Source organism: Rhinolophus sinicus, chromosome 4, assembly GCF_057876585.1.
Source record: "Rhinolophus sinicus isolate RSI-liver-muscle chromosome 4, RSI-T2T, whole genome shotgun sequence".
Classification (NCBI taxonomy): Eukaryota; Metazoa; Chordata; class Mammalia; order Chiroptera; family Rhinolophidae; genus Rhinolophus; species Rhinolophus sinicus.
This window is the reverse complement of record NC_142504.1, coordinates 1770417-1785168: the sequence shown is the minus strand read 5'-3', so window position 1 is coordinate 1785168 and position 14752 is coordinate 1770417. Positions and strand designations below refer to the sequence as shown.

The 14752-nt window shown below is 48.9% G+C and overlaps 1 protein-coding gene across 2 annotated transcripts in view; it reads right to left on the bottom strand.

The window, feature by feature from the left end:
* ABCA13 (ATP binding cassette subfamily A member 13) overlaps positions 1-14752 on the bottom strand; it is a 195550-nt gene that overhangs the window by 58021 nt on the left and 122777 nt on the right. The gene's annotated exons all lie outside the window — the stretch shown is intronic.

Here is a 14752-nt window from a genome sequence, read left to right as displayed (position 1 = left end):
TGGTCCCACTCCATTTTCTGATTTGTTTGTGCTGCTTTGTTTTCTTTTTTGAGCTCGTGCATTAGTGTAATGTCAGCAGCCGACATGGAGAAATTGTCATCAACTTATCAATTGAAAGGACTATATCCTGACGGCTGTCTCTGACATCACAGGGGTACTCTCCCCACCCCAGCAAGTCCCACTCAATTCTGTCTCAAGAAGGACTCTGTAACTGCAGGCAGCGCCCTGTCTTTCATCCATTGTCAACTGGGAGACTATGCAGTTCTCCCTTTTCTGATCGCTTGTTCCAAACGTTTACACGGAGTGTGGGCTGTGAGTGGAGGCCGTCACACCAAGCACAACTTCCTGGCTCCGTCTCCTGCGACAGGCGGACACTTCCCTTCTCCTCTGGCTCATTCAATTAGCCTGTCGTCTGCGCTTTGCCTTCCCTGGTGAGGGCACATGAAATCTTTACAGAAACACCATGGGGGTGTAAGTAAACACAAATAAATTAAAAGGTATGGAGCACGGAGAGACTACAGTACTCCAAGAACCCAACGTTTCTGCCACCAGGCACCCTGACTTCCTGCCATTTGCCACCTGCTCCCCTTCCCTCTCCAGCTATGCCAGCCTTTTGCTTCTCCTTTGTGGACCCGGCCACACTGACACAAGTTCTGTCACAGCGGAAAGAATAATGAGACTATTGGTTCTCCACGTCCTCATCGAGTTTTCCAGAACAATTTCTTTGATTATGAATTAATATCGCCCAGATGGCTCCTGCAGGCTCCCAGTGTGTGCCGAGGGCCTGCTGTGTGGCTTCCTGGTCCCACACTTGATCTACACATTCGTCATGAAGTGAGCTGCATGGTATCGACCCCTCACCTGTTGGGACCCACGGCCCACCTGTTTCTCCTACGTCTTTCCTTCCCTGAACTTGACTTCCACCCGCCTCCTTGCGCTGTCTGCCAACCCTCATTCTTTCCAGCTGAAGTGCTGCGTCACAGGAAGCCCTGCCCGTGACAAGCAGCCCAGCATCAGCAGGCCCTGTCAGGAGGCTGCACAGACCCTGACGGGCTTGCAACCGTGCTTCTACAAGTGTGGGACCCACACAGATGTGGCAAGTGTGCCCCTGGGAGCTGGAGGTGGTGGGGTATGCGTGCCACGCTGTGAACTGCTCCAGATTGCACACGGGAATGAAAGCATTCTAGATGAGAAAACATTCAGAAAATGCACTTGGCTGAGTAAAGATCTGGAAATTATATTAAGAACACAGAAGACTACTGGACCTGGTTAACCTAAATACACACACACACACACACACCAGAGACAGGAGGGAGCATGAAAGTGTCTTCAGATAACTAAATAATTATCATGGAGCACAGGAAGTGAACCTAATCTATCATATCTAAGAGAGAGAAGTTGGTCCCAAAAGGCACGTTAAAAAAGTATGAAAAAGCCCATGGTGAGAGGGTTAGAACTTAGGGACAACCTGACCTGGGGGCAGAGAGGGCTGAAGGCCGGGTCCAACCATGTAGCTGGTGATCTATGAGCTCCAGGACAAGAGGGCACGGCGCCTGCATCCTCCCAGTCCTGGCCCCATGTGTCTGAACTTGGCTGATCTCCTGACTCACATCCTGCACTGGAATTGTGAGCAGAATGCTTTCCTGGGGGAATGCACTCTGGGAACCCTCAGAGTGACAGCCAGGTGCTCAGAAGTGAGGGTGGCCTGGGACCCTGGAAGTGTGGTGGCATCCAAGTAAGGGCATTGCCTGTGAGTCTGCACTAATTCCAGAGGTTCATGCTGGAATGAATCTGCAATCGCCCAGCTGGGGTGAAGCAGAATGCCTCCCTTTGCTGGACTCCTTGCCTCACCTGGAAGAAACACAGGCCGGGGGGCGGGGGGGGGGCACACCGGAGCCCACCCTGAGCTCGCTTCTCCCTGCATCCTCCACTCTCCGTGGGTGTCAGGCCTCCCCTGATGGACTGCATGTTTCCTGTACCTCTGACCCCACAGACCCAGTGCCCTGTGCTCAGCCCACCAGCGTCCTGCCCACGACCGTTAACATCCCACCGGCCTCCCAGTCAGCAGACGCATGGGTCAGTCGTCCCTCTCTCCTCTTCTTCACCCCACACATGTACGAAGTTGCCAGTTCTGTCACCACTGCCTCTGCACAGCACCAGGCCTGGGCCACCCTAACTTACATCACCTGTCAGTCGCCTCTCCCCAGTATCACCGACCCTCCTGCCAGCAGCCCTGGAGAATTTCCACAATGACACGGAAAGAAAACATGAGTCCATGTTCTTTGTCTGGACACATACGCTCTTCACAGTGAGGCCCGCAACGCCCACGCTCTCCTCTGCCCCACTCGAGACACCAGCGCTGTCACACCCATTGCTGACTGCAGAGTGCTGCCTCGTCCTTGTCACTCCACTCCCGTCTCGTGTCTGCCTGATACTGTGGAGGGGCTCCCAGGTAGGAAGGGGCGGCTCTCGGGCCTCAGTCCTTACGTGCTGTGAGAAGGGCAGTGCCCACAAGCACACGGAAATCGGCCCATGGTCATGTCGAAACCCCCATAGAGCTCTGGGTCATGTCTGGATGCTATCAGGACCGCAGCCTTGGGCGCCCCTCCCCCATTCTCCCACCAGCATCTCCTGACCCCCGTTCAGCACACGCTCCTGAGCTTCCAAGGAGTGTATCTGTCCGGTGGGAAGGAGACTGGCTGGAGGTGAAGGCCGTGTGCTCGCTCTGCAGTGGAAAGCGCGTACGCTGTTGTGGTGAGTTTAACAATAACATCTTAAACGACCGTGGTTGCATCTTTATTTTGATCAGGTTGTTCTTACTTTAAATCGTTAGACTCACGGCTAAAAGACTGCAAACAGTGCACTAATATTTGCTTTCTGTCCCTCTGTCCCTGCTATGAATCTATGACCCTTCATTTTCGCACACGTCCTGGGTGTGTGTCGTTCTTCTAGGGTTTTAGTCGAGGAGGCGAGAGTCCATTGGGTCCCCTGTCTCAGCGACGAAACGACCGGCTGCCCTGTGGTTAGCATGCCCTACGTTCCAGACCCCGTGGGGGGTGCTCCCCGACACGTGTCCTCAGTCCGTAAGCTGAGGCGGAAGCTCTGTGCCGCGGGAGCTTGTACACGTGCGTGTGCTTCTTCAGAAGGCAGCTTGCAGCACCCACAACCGCTGACTCCTCAGGGACACAGCCAGGAGCCACGGGAGGTGATCCAGCTCGGACACCCGTTTCCCGAAGCCAAATAGGAGCAGAGAAATGTGTGAATTTCCTGGACGAGTGACCTGTTCCCGACACCGGCAGTCCCAGATCTGCACCTCACATCACGTCACCTGTAAGCACACGAGGCACCAAAGACGTTCCCTCTATACGGAGAGCCCCGGGGTGCCAGCGACATGCCAACACAGAATGAAGACCTCCATCACAGCAGCAGCAGCGGGGGAGAGAAGCTGACGCAGTCACCTCCCAGCCGTGGAGAGCTCCTGTCCCCGGATGACCGGCCTCCGAGGGCCCTGCCCCGTGCGGCCTGAGAATCGTGAGGCTGCCCTTCCCCGGCACTCGCTCCTAAATAATTCAGGGGCCACAGCTTTTCATTTGGCACTGGCTTTCCAGTCCCTATAATTTACAGATTTTACACAGAGTAAATATTTAAACATAAGCTTCTGAAGAGGCGCACACGCTCTGCAGTTCCTCTCCCAGGGCCCACGGGGGATCCTAACAGCCCTGGAATGCAGCCTCCCACTCAGCTCAGAGCTCAAGGCGACGGGAAGACTGCCAGGGGCTTCTCTGAAAGTCCACCATTGCACTAACTCTCACTTCACAGCCATCCCCATGTCACTGTGAAATGAAGAAATTCTCTAAAAAGTAAGAAATAGACAAAGAGAGGGCCTTAGACCACAGCATCTAAAAAGGCCATCACATGAGCGGGAAAGTCCTCAAATCACTTTCAGAGACGTGAACCCCACGAGGCACGTACCACCAGCTTTTGTATGACAACAGCTCACCACTGTCGGACCAAATCCCACAGCATCCTGATTCTGTTCTGATTTGGGGGGAGATCTGGCCACCAGACGTCCACGAGTTTCATCAAGGATCAAATAACGATTTGACTCCTCTTCCTTCCAACAACTGAGAATTCAGTCAACAAGCACCACCCAGATGCCCACCATGTAGCAGCTGATGGGCCTGGACAAGCAGGCCCTCCCTGCAGCGTTCTCCATCCCAGGGGGACGAGCAGGCCCTCCCTGCAGCGTTCTCCATCCCAGGGGGACGAGCAGGCCCTCCCTGCAGCGTTCTCCATCCCAGGGGGATGAGCAGGCCCTCCATGCAGCGTTCTCCATCCCAGGGGGACGAGCAGGCCCTCCCTGCACCGTTCTCCATCCCAGGGGGACGAGCAGGCCCTCCCTGCACCGTTCTCCATCCCAGGGGGACGAGCAGGCCCTCCCTGCACCGTTCTCCATCCCAGGGGGACGAGCAGGCCCTCCCTGCACCGTTCTCCATCCCAGGGGGACGAGCAGGCCCTCCCTGCACCGTTCTCCATCCCAGGGGGACGAGCAGGCCCTCCCTGCACCGTTCTCCATCCCAGGGGGATGCAGTCCAGTCACAGGATGGCACACAACAAAGGACAGTGGTGCCGACGAGGATTTCAGGATCAGGGTGGGGAAGGGAGCAGGGAGCTTCCTGGGGAAGGAAGCAGTCGTGAGGCACATGGACCCCCAGCACAGTGCACACCTGAGGGGGCTGGCCACTGACCACAAAGCAGGGCAGCCTGAGGGGCGGGCGCTTCCTTTGGCACCACTGTACAAACCGCTCAGTGAGGTTTCATAACCTTGGGATATCAGTGTCTCACAGCTGTGTTCATGTCGACATGTAGCCTTGCCTTGCCGAGTGGTGTTCATTATTGTTGTTGTGTGTTTTTGTGTGCCGTCGTGAGAATGTCTGAGCTTGAATTAGAGCAACGAACAAACATTAAATTTCTTGTTAAACTTGGCAAGAGTGGAAGTGAAATCAGGGACATGTTAGTCCAAGTTTACGGGGATAATGCCATGAGGAAAATGGCAGTGTATAAATGGATTAGATGGTTTCCTGAGGGGAGAGAATGCGTCACTGACGAAGAGAGGTCAGGGTGGGCAGAACTGATGAGCAGAATTGATGAAAACATTGCAAAATTCATCAAATTTTGTGTCAAAATCATTGGCTGACTGTAAGAAGCATAGCAGACCAAGTAAACATCGATAGAGAAACAGTTTGGAAATCTTAACTGAAAATCTAGGCATGAGAAAGTTATGTGCAAAAATGGTCCCGAAGGAGCTCACCGATGAACAAAAGCAAAGGAGAGTGGAAGTTTGCCAAGACCTTTTGGAGAGGCAAGACGATGTTTTGGGTGATGTTATCACTGGTGATAAAACATAGGTGTGCCAATACCACCCTGAAATAAAGTGTGAAAGTGCACAACGGAAGTCAGCCAATTCTCCACGACCAAAAAAGTTCTATCAGTCCAAATCAAGAGTCAAAATGATGTTGCTAACCTTTTTTGATATCAGAGGGATTATTCATTATGAATTTGTACCAACTGGACAAACAGTTCACCAAACTAACTAGTTCCCCAGGGAAACCCAGGCGACTCCGGTTTACAGGCACTGCGAGAGCTTCTACGTTAACATTGCAATTTGGCCTTCACTACATCAGATGCTTTCAGAACCAAGGCTATTCTGTGGAAGCAGCTCTGCAGGGCTAAACATATTTTAAAATCAAGCTAACAGTTTTCTACATTGATGCTGAGATTTTTTTTCCATTTTGTAAAAAGGGGGCGGGACTTGGAGATAAGTAAGGGAACTGTACGCCTATTTTGTCAAGGTAAAGAGTAATGAGAGAAAGAACAAAGGTGACCCAGCTGGAAGTAACCCTCTTCCCTGAGGGTCCATGTTTCTGAGACCCCTGAGCAAGTGGCGGCAGGGAGGGGAACTCACGCCTACACAGGCTGCTCACACACTCTCACTACAGCCTTTTGCTCCTCAAAATAGGGAAACTGAAAATCAGAGCTCCTCTCACAAATCCAGGGATGGGGCTTGCGATCTGTCCGACAGATCAGGAATCCTGTCAAATGGGACTCTGGGGGACAGAGAAAGGGAGGGGCTCAGGGAAGGAAACCAAGGCAGAGAGAAGGTGTGGTGGCTTATCTAAGACCAAACATAACCAGCATCAGAGTGAGATTTACAATCCTCATGTTCTGGATCCCACTTCATCTGTTTCTGCACGGACAGGCTTTGAAGCCTTCGCTGTAAAACCGCATTACTGCAACACTCTCTCTGCATGGGGTTTGACCTCCATTGTGCTTCGTGCGCTCAGAACAGCATCTGAGTGACCACTGCAGGGAGAGGACCTCGGGGCTGCTGGTGTTGGCGCAAGGCCGGGACCGTGTCAGCATCACCAGTGAGTGAAGGAGCTGCTGGGCAATCGCCAGCGTCCCCTCAAAGGTTTTCAGAAAGGACGTCATGCATCTGAATACACTGCAGTGATCTCTTTGTTTGATTCTTCTTATCATTTATATTCCGGCTCTTCCTTCTGCGAACTGGCCCTCAGCAATGTGTAAGTGTATAAAATTAGCTTTCGCATTTAGTATTCTCATTACAGCTACGTCTCCTATGGTTTCCAGACTCCATATATTTGTCATCTGTAAAAGTGCACATCTGCGCTTTTGTTCCATATCCCTCACGATAGCAAGATCCTGAACTTGGCTCCAACTCAAGTCGTCACTTTCAGTGCATTCCTCCTATAAAACGTATATGTGCAAGTATTCATAGAGCATAACCGCTGTAATGAAATCCTCTACAGTCACCCTGTAATAATGGTGCCAAATCTCCTTCATGTAAACAACGCACGTTGCTGACACCTCCTATGGTAAGGGCTGCGGAAAACACCAATGTCAATAGTAGAAACACCTTCCAAGAAGGGTTTACATTCTTATTACCAAGAGAGCTGTAAAGAAGTGATGAGAAGGACCAACTGCTTCAATGGCCTAACACAGTGTCTGGAAAATATTCGTTATAACAGTAGAGCTTTTTAAAAACTGATGTGTGAATGTAAATTTTGGAAGCTAATGTGTTGGGGGGAAGAAAGAAGAAGCCACTGACTCCTCTTGCAAGGGTGACAAGGGCTCTGACAGAGGCGGCATCTGAGCTGAGCTTCGGTGGGTGAAGACAGTGTCCTCTTGGTCCATCCACATCGTCTTCAACTGCACGCGTTCTTTCTTCTATGGCTGAATAATATTCCACTTAATGTAAATACTGCATTTTGTTTGTCCATTTTCTGTTGGGAGACCTTTAGGTGGCTTCCATGTCTTGGCAATTGTGAGTAATTCTGCAATGAACTTGGGAGGGCAGGGACCTCCTCCAGATCCTGACTTCAACTTTTCTGAATAAATACCCAGAAGTACGATTGGGATTGCTGAGTCATGTGGCAGTTATTTTCTTTTTTCTTTCGTTCTTTTTCTTTTTGGAACCTCCATACTCTTTTCCATAGTGGCTGCACCAATCTGCAATCCCACCAACAGTGCACAAGGGTTCCCTTTTCTCCACATCGTCACCAACACTTGTTATCTCGTCTTGTTGATAACAGCCATTCTAACAGGTGTGAGGTGACACTACATTGTGGTTTTGATTTACGTTTTCCTGATGATTGGTGATGCTGAGCGTCTTTTCATGTACCTGTTGGCCATCTGGATGTCTTTTTCAGAGAAATGTCCGTTCAGGTCTTTTGCCTATTTTTTCAATTCAAGTTATTTGTTTGCTATTGAGTTACAGGATACATCATAGATATATAGATATATATAGATATATATATATATAGATATATATATATAGATATATATATATACACACACACACACACATATGTATGTGTATTTATATATACATACATACATATATAATTTTAACTTTGTCAGATATATGGTTTGAAAATATTTTCTCCCATTCCATAGGATGGCCTTTTCATTTTCTTGACTGTTTCCTTGAATTAAGCCAGACCCAGAAGAAAAAATACTACATTACCACTCACATGAAGAATCTAAAATAGTTTAACTCACAGAAGCAGAGAGTTGAACAGTAGTGACCAAGGGTTGGGGGAGGGGAAAGAGGGAGATGTTGGTCAAAGGGTAGAAAGTTTTAGTCGCACAGGTTGTAAGTCCAGATAGAGACCTACTTTACAGCATGGGGTTTATGGTCAAAATGCTGTATTGTATACTTAAATACTTGCTAAATGGGTAGATCTTAAGTTTTCTTATCACAAAAGTGAATAAATAGGTTAGACAGGTAGAGCTACACAGAGATGATAGATGATACACACATGATTGATAAATAGGTGATAGATAAATAAATGATAGGTAGATACATAAATGACAGATAGATAGACAGACAGACAGACAGACGGAGAGATGATGGATGGATGGATGGATGGATGGATGGATGGATGGATGGATGGATGCACACATACATACACAGGCGATAGGGAGAGCAGGAGAAACGTTTGGAGGCAAAGGAAGTGTTTATGGCATTGATCGTGGTGACGATCACAGATGTGAACTCATCTCCAAACTCATCCCGCTGCACACAGTAAGTATTTACAGCTTTTTCCATGTCAGTCATACCTCATACAGAGGTTTTAGAAAAAGAATGTAGACAATTGAGCAGAAATGCTAAAGGTGAAGGTGGCCTCAATGGAGGTGATGTGGGTATCAGGGCCACAGGATGACAGGCCATTGGGTGTAAAGGGACGGCCATGCTAAGGGGAGGGCGTGGGAGCAGAACATGAAATTGGCAGCTGGTGTGTGCCAATCTAAAGGTGTGGACTTCATCACAGAAGCCAATGGGAGCCATTCAAAGTCCTGATTCTGGGCAAGAAGGACAATTTTACTGTTTTAGAAATACTTCTCCCAGCGAAGCGTCAACATCTCCACTCTTTCTTTACTCCTGAATCAATGCAAGTGGAATCTCAGCAGAAATGCTTTCAGAAGAGAGCAACCAGATGGCAAGGGACTCAGCCGTGTGTGTATGATTGAAGGGTCAAGTGAGGGGACCTGAGATGGACACACGGGGACTAGATTTGGGTTTGGTCTCAGTTTTTCATTATTTCTCCAGGGAGGGTATGACAAGCATTGCTGAGAGAACCTCGAAGAAAGTGAGTGAGGAAGCCATGCAACTACGAGGGAGAGAAAATTCCAGGGAAAAAGAACTGCGATTTCAGGTGGGAGTGTAGGTGGCACGTCTGGGAGACAACCAGGAGCCCCAGGTGGCAGAAGCTGTGCTGCCCAGGCGACGTGGTTTGAGAGGAGGCAGGAAGGGCTGCTGGGTGGGACAAGGTGAGCGGGTCCCATAGGTCACAGGTGGGAAGTGGTTTTTTTTTTATCATACAAGATGCTGGGATCCGAGGGGCCTATTCTGTGGGTGGTTGTGGGCACTCATGCAGACATGAGGCTGTGGGGTAGGGAGCAGAGGGCGCATAGGACCTACCCAAAGGCTGGTGCAGGCAGTGGGCAGGATTAGAGGGCACCTTGAGCCAAATGAGTATTGGGGAGGGTACTACAAACATGCATGTTCTGGATTTCAAGGGCAGAAAGGACACGATTTGCTGATTAACTGGGATGTACAAGAAAAGCACGGTCAGGATTGGGGGTCTGGCCTTGACTGACTTTGATTTTCCTTGGAACCCTGAAAAACATTATATGACATTAAGGGACTAAACTGCCAGCGTGAGAATATAGCCTGTGACAGGAAACACATCCCCTGTCCCTGTCTTTCCTGGATGGATGCCCACATCCATGCTTGTCCTCCAAGCTGCAGGCTGCACTTGCAGAGCTCCCTCGCTGTCACCCAGTGTGTCCCGGTCACCTTCGGCAGTCACCAAGCAGAGCACTCGACTGCACTCAGACTCATGCAGTAGGACAGATGGCACCTGGGAGGCTGCACCGTGCAAACTGTGTCTATTGGTCTAGGCCAGGGCCAGCCTTCGGTTGTTTTAAAAATGACTCCAAACCTACTTTATGTTGAGTGTTACATATGCTTAAAATTAGGGCTCCAACAAGCTGCCAACTTGCTGGGACACAGCCAGTGGCCAGCTGAGTCCTGGGTCCTTCAAGTGGCCTGGGTCAGCATTCGGAAAGGTCCTTCATCTCTGAAGCAGGGATGTCCATGTGCCGGAGGCCTCATCACAACAAGCAAGACGCATCGTCTGTGGGGACACACATCGTGCGTCCAGCTACTATTGACTGGATGCCCCTGAGCCCGGTCCTGTGGCTGCAGGGACCAAATCAGTGCACAATCATTGGCTCTGCACTCAGCTCAGGGGACTGCCCCAGTCCCACGTCCCCTGCGCTCATTTCATCACAGCGATTAATGGAGAGTTCTAGCTGTGCCCAATCCCAGAGGAACAGGCAAGCATCAAGGGATGTGAGAAAAGGTGTTTGCTCAGAGCTCTGCTCATGTGAATTCTTAATCAATACTTTGACAATAGCTCACAATGCATTTTCCTGTGGTGCAATTTCTCTGTTCCCAATTCACAGCATAAACCATCCTTTCCCATGACAACTGCATAAAAAAGTCAAATCAGAATCAAAATTTTGACATAAACAAATAAAATACCGTTCAAGTTTGCAATAACAGGATACCTGTATTTTTCAAGTCAACGCAACATAAGAACAGAAAGCCCACCCTTGGCAGGCGTTACTGAGCTGAACACCAGAACATCTGGGAAGCCGGGGGCGGAGCATACACGGCTGACTGACACCTGCAGTCCAGTCAGTGTGGCCCCATGTACCCAGACAGTGACCCACTGCACAGGGGTTCGAGCAAATACCTGCTTGGAATTAACTATATCTCAGGAAGGATACCACTCTGTCATGGGTGGGGGGGAGTTTTAGTCCTGGGACTACTGGTTTCCATCTCCCAGGCCACAGGCTTCTGCCTCACGCGTCTGACGCCTCACTCTTCCGCTCGGGTCTGTGTAGGGAGCACAGCCAGCCATGCCATGGCCTCTGCACCAACTGAACTTCAATTACCTCCAAGTCTCTATTCCTTTACAGCTCCGCTCTCCCACACTTCCTGTGACTGACGCCACAAATTACACCTGCATACATCCCATCCCCCATTAACACAGGTTTATAATTGTATTTTATGCTTTAAGTCTTGTAGAAGAAGAAAAGTGGAGTCACAACACAGTAATATTGTTTTATATCTGCCCACGTGTTACCTAAACCAGAGAACTTTATATTTTCATATGTATTCAAGTTCCTGTGTGGTGTCCTTTTATTTCAACCTGCAGGACTCCCTTGAGCATTTCTCATAGGCAGGTCTGGTGGCAAGGAAATCCCCTGCTTTTGCTTATCTGGAAATATCTTAATTCTCTCTCAATTTTGACGGTCAGTTTTGCCAGATATGGAACTCTGGAATGACATTTTTTTTCTTTCAGTACTTGAAATCCATCATCTCACTGCCTCCTGGCTGCTAGTTTTGCTAGTAATCTATGAAGACCCCTCGTATGTGATGAGCCACTTATCTTTCTGCTTTCAAGGTTCGCTCTTTGTCTTGACTTCTGGTAGTTTCACTAGAATGTGTCTCAGTGTGGGGCATTTGGGGTCCATCTTAACTTGGTGTTCATGAAGTCTGTTGTATTTATACATCCACGTCTTTCCTCAAATTTGGGGAGTTTTCAGCCATTATTTCTTCAAAATCAATCTCTCTCTCTCTCTCCCTCTCTCCCTCCCTCCTCCCTCCCTCCCTCCCTCCCTCCCTCACTCTTTCTCCCCACCCCCATAATGTTTACACTGGCCGGTTGAGGATACTCCGTAAGTGTTCACCTTCCATTGTTAATTTTTCTTTTTGCTTTTCAGTCTTGATAATTTCAAATGGCCTATCTCTAGTCCACTGATTTCATCTGGAGACTGTTCAAGTCTTACTGACTTTCTCTAGTGAATTTTTCAATTCAGTTATATTTTTCAGAGTCAGAATTTTTGTTTGGTTCTTTTCTTTATAATTCCTATCAATATTTTGATATACTACTTATTTTGATACATCATCTCTCTGATTTTTTAGTTTCTGCCCATGATTTCCTTTAGCACAGTTATGATGATTGTTTCAAAGTCTTTGTCAAGTAAGTCTGATGCCTGTGTTTCTTCAGAAATGCTTTCTGGTGATTTTGCTTCTTTAAACGAGCCGTGTCTTCTTGTTTCTTTGTATTCATCTGTCTTTTTGTTGTGTATTTTTCATTTTTTGACATCTTGGGGGCTTTTCTGACCTTGGAGGAACAGTCCCTCTCAGGGCTGGCAGATTCTTAGAGAAAGCAAAAACTTCACCTGTGTGTAGGCCTTTCATGTGCCAACTGATTGACCCAAAGCTCACAGCCCAACTACTTTACCGACTTCCCCACGCCAGGCCACTACCCCCTGCCCTGAGCACCCAGGATCAGGACCAGACAACCAGAGACAGCCCCGCACCTCAGGGTCACAAGTATTCAGACTACAAGTCCTAATCCTCCTTAGCTGTGGCCCCTGCCTTACCTGACTCCTGCGGAAACCATACTTTCCCTCTACTGCCTCTGTCACCGCACTGAATTGGGTGCTTTCCCACATGGCCCCTGGGAGCACAGTGTGCCCCCTCCTAGGGAGCTACAATCATAAAGCCTGTATGTTAAATACTTTTATGGCCTGTTGCTGAGTATTGAGCATCTGAAGACATAAGCAGCTTCCCGCACTGCAGACCGGCCGTGAGGGGGGGTCTTTACAGCCCCGGGTGAAGGCTCAGGTCTCCTCAGGCCTTTCTGGGCATCGCCTTCCTTGAGCCTGTGCTTTCTCTCCAGTTCACCCACAGACGGGGCTACTTTTCTGTATCTCACTTTCCCTAGAGTCTCACACCTGCTTCTTCTGGGAGACTTAGCCGTTCCATTGTGTTCCTCAGCCCGTATCTCTTGCACCAGGGATCTGCAGGTCTGTCGTCTCCTGTGGTCTTCGCAAGCTGTGCCCACTGCTTCCTGTGGCTTCTTACGGCCTGAGATCTGACTGGCCATCTGAACTCAGAGGCAGGAGACACAGAAATCAATCCCTCAGGCAGCCTTTGGATACGTTGGAACGCTGCAAATTCTGCTCTTTCCAGTTTGCAGAAGGGAACCCTGAATGGGAGGCCCCATTCCCCAAACCACACCAAATGGCCATACCACGGTGGAGAGGGGTCGGGCAAGATGGAGTAAAAACACCACAAAATTCCCTCTCATTTCAATGTGGCTTTTCCTTGATTGGGCATTTGCTTGGTTACCATATATGCTTGACTGATTTCCAGAGCTCGTATAAAGTCATTTTAGTCCATTTCTAGTTGTTTATTTAATGTTTCCGTAGGGCTTCCTCGTCTGCCATCTTGCTGACATCTAGGTTTTACTCTCTTCATCTGTGAAATGGATTTGCATCTCTGTGCATGCCTGTGGATGTCTATTCCAGTGTGAAAAAGCTGTCATCATATCAGTCATTTCCAAAAGGACAAGTCACCTGTCATCTTAGATGAAAACTGGCCAGGTCTGCCCTAATTTAATTCAACTGCAGCTACTCTGTCCTCCCGCCACACTTTGTAATGGGCGGGAGAAGCAGGACGGGGCTGTCAATACTCTCAGTGCCACTTCAACTCAACGGGGGAAGATCCGGCAGAGCAGGTGTCTGAATGCCACCGTGGGAGACTGCTGAGGAGCAGCAGGGAGCATCTGGGCCTCCAGGAGACAGTGGAAGCAAAGCCAGGAGAGGCGTAAGTGGAAGGACGTAGAGGTGTGACACTGCTCTGTTTCAGAACACGTCGTGGGAAGCACGTAGGAGTCCATCATCCTGACGACTTCACTGATGACAGAAGGTGGGCAATCTGTTGTCCTAATAAAATCCTCAGACTGCTTTCTGTCATTGAAGTCATACTCACTTTTGTTTTAAATCCCTACTTTTATAGTATTTAAATATAATTATTTTTCAATAGTATATATTGATTTGCCTTCTATTATTACCTGAGAAAATGAGGTGTAACAACACAGCCTACTTTGAAAAATAAAGTTCAATTTTTAAAGGTTTTGTTAATCATGTATTTATGTTTTCTGGTAAAACACTTTTTTAAAAAAATGATTAATGGGCAAGTTTCATTTTTTACATTCTGGTAAAACATGCTTAGCCCCTCTAGATAAGCCTGAAGTGTTACATGATCTCACTCCCACTGTATAATTAGTGGGTTTCCAAACTCTGAGTCCCCACAGAAGGGGCCACAGTGTAAACACCATCACTCAGGGGTGAACAGGGAAGCAGCTCAAAAACATCACCCATCAGTCCCTAGTCTTGTCAGGGGCAGTAATGACCTCCGTCCTCAAACCCTCCAGGAGTGACCGCTGGGTCCGTGCTACTGTCCTCTGAAACGCTCCACCTCAGCACCCTCCATTCCCCTTTTCAGTTACTGAGCCGCACACCTGGTATTCACTGATCCCAAACTATGCATCTTCTCCTCTCTGTCTCACCCCATCAGTGCCACAGGCCCGCCGCCATCACACTACGACCTCTGCTCCCACGCCCCCGTCAGCTCTCCCCAGCCAGAAGCTCCCACTAACTGTGTTGGTCTCTCTCTCCGGCCTGGTGCTAATGGTAAGACATTCTAATGTTTGTCTACTTTTATTCCATTAAACCTCATTCATCTCATTCATGTTTAATCCAAACCACTAGAAAGGAAAGTCTCATGCCCTCACGGTGGCTG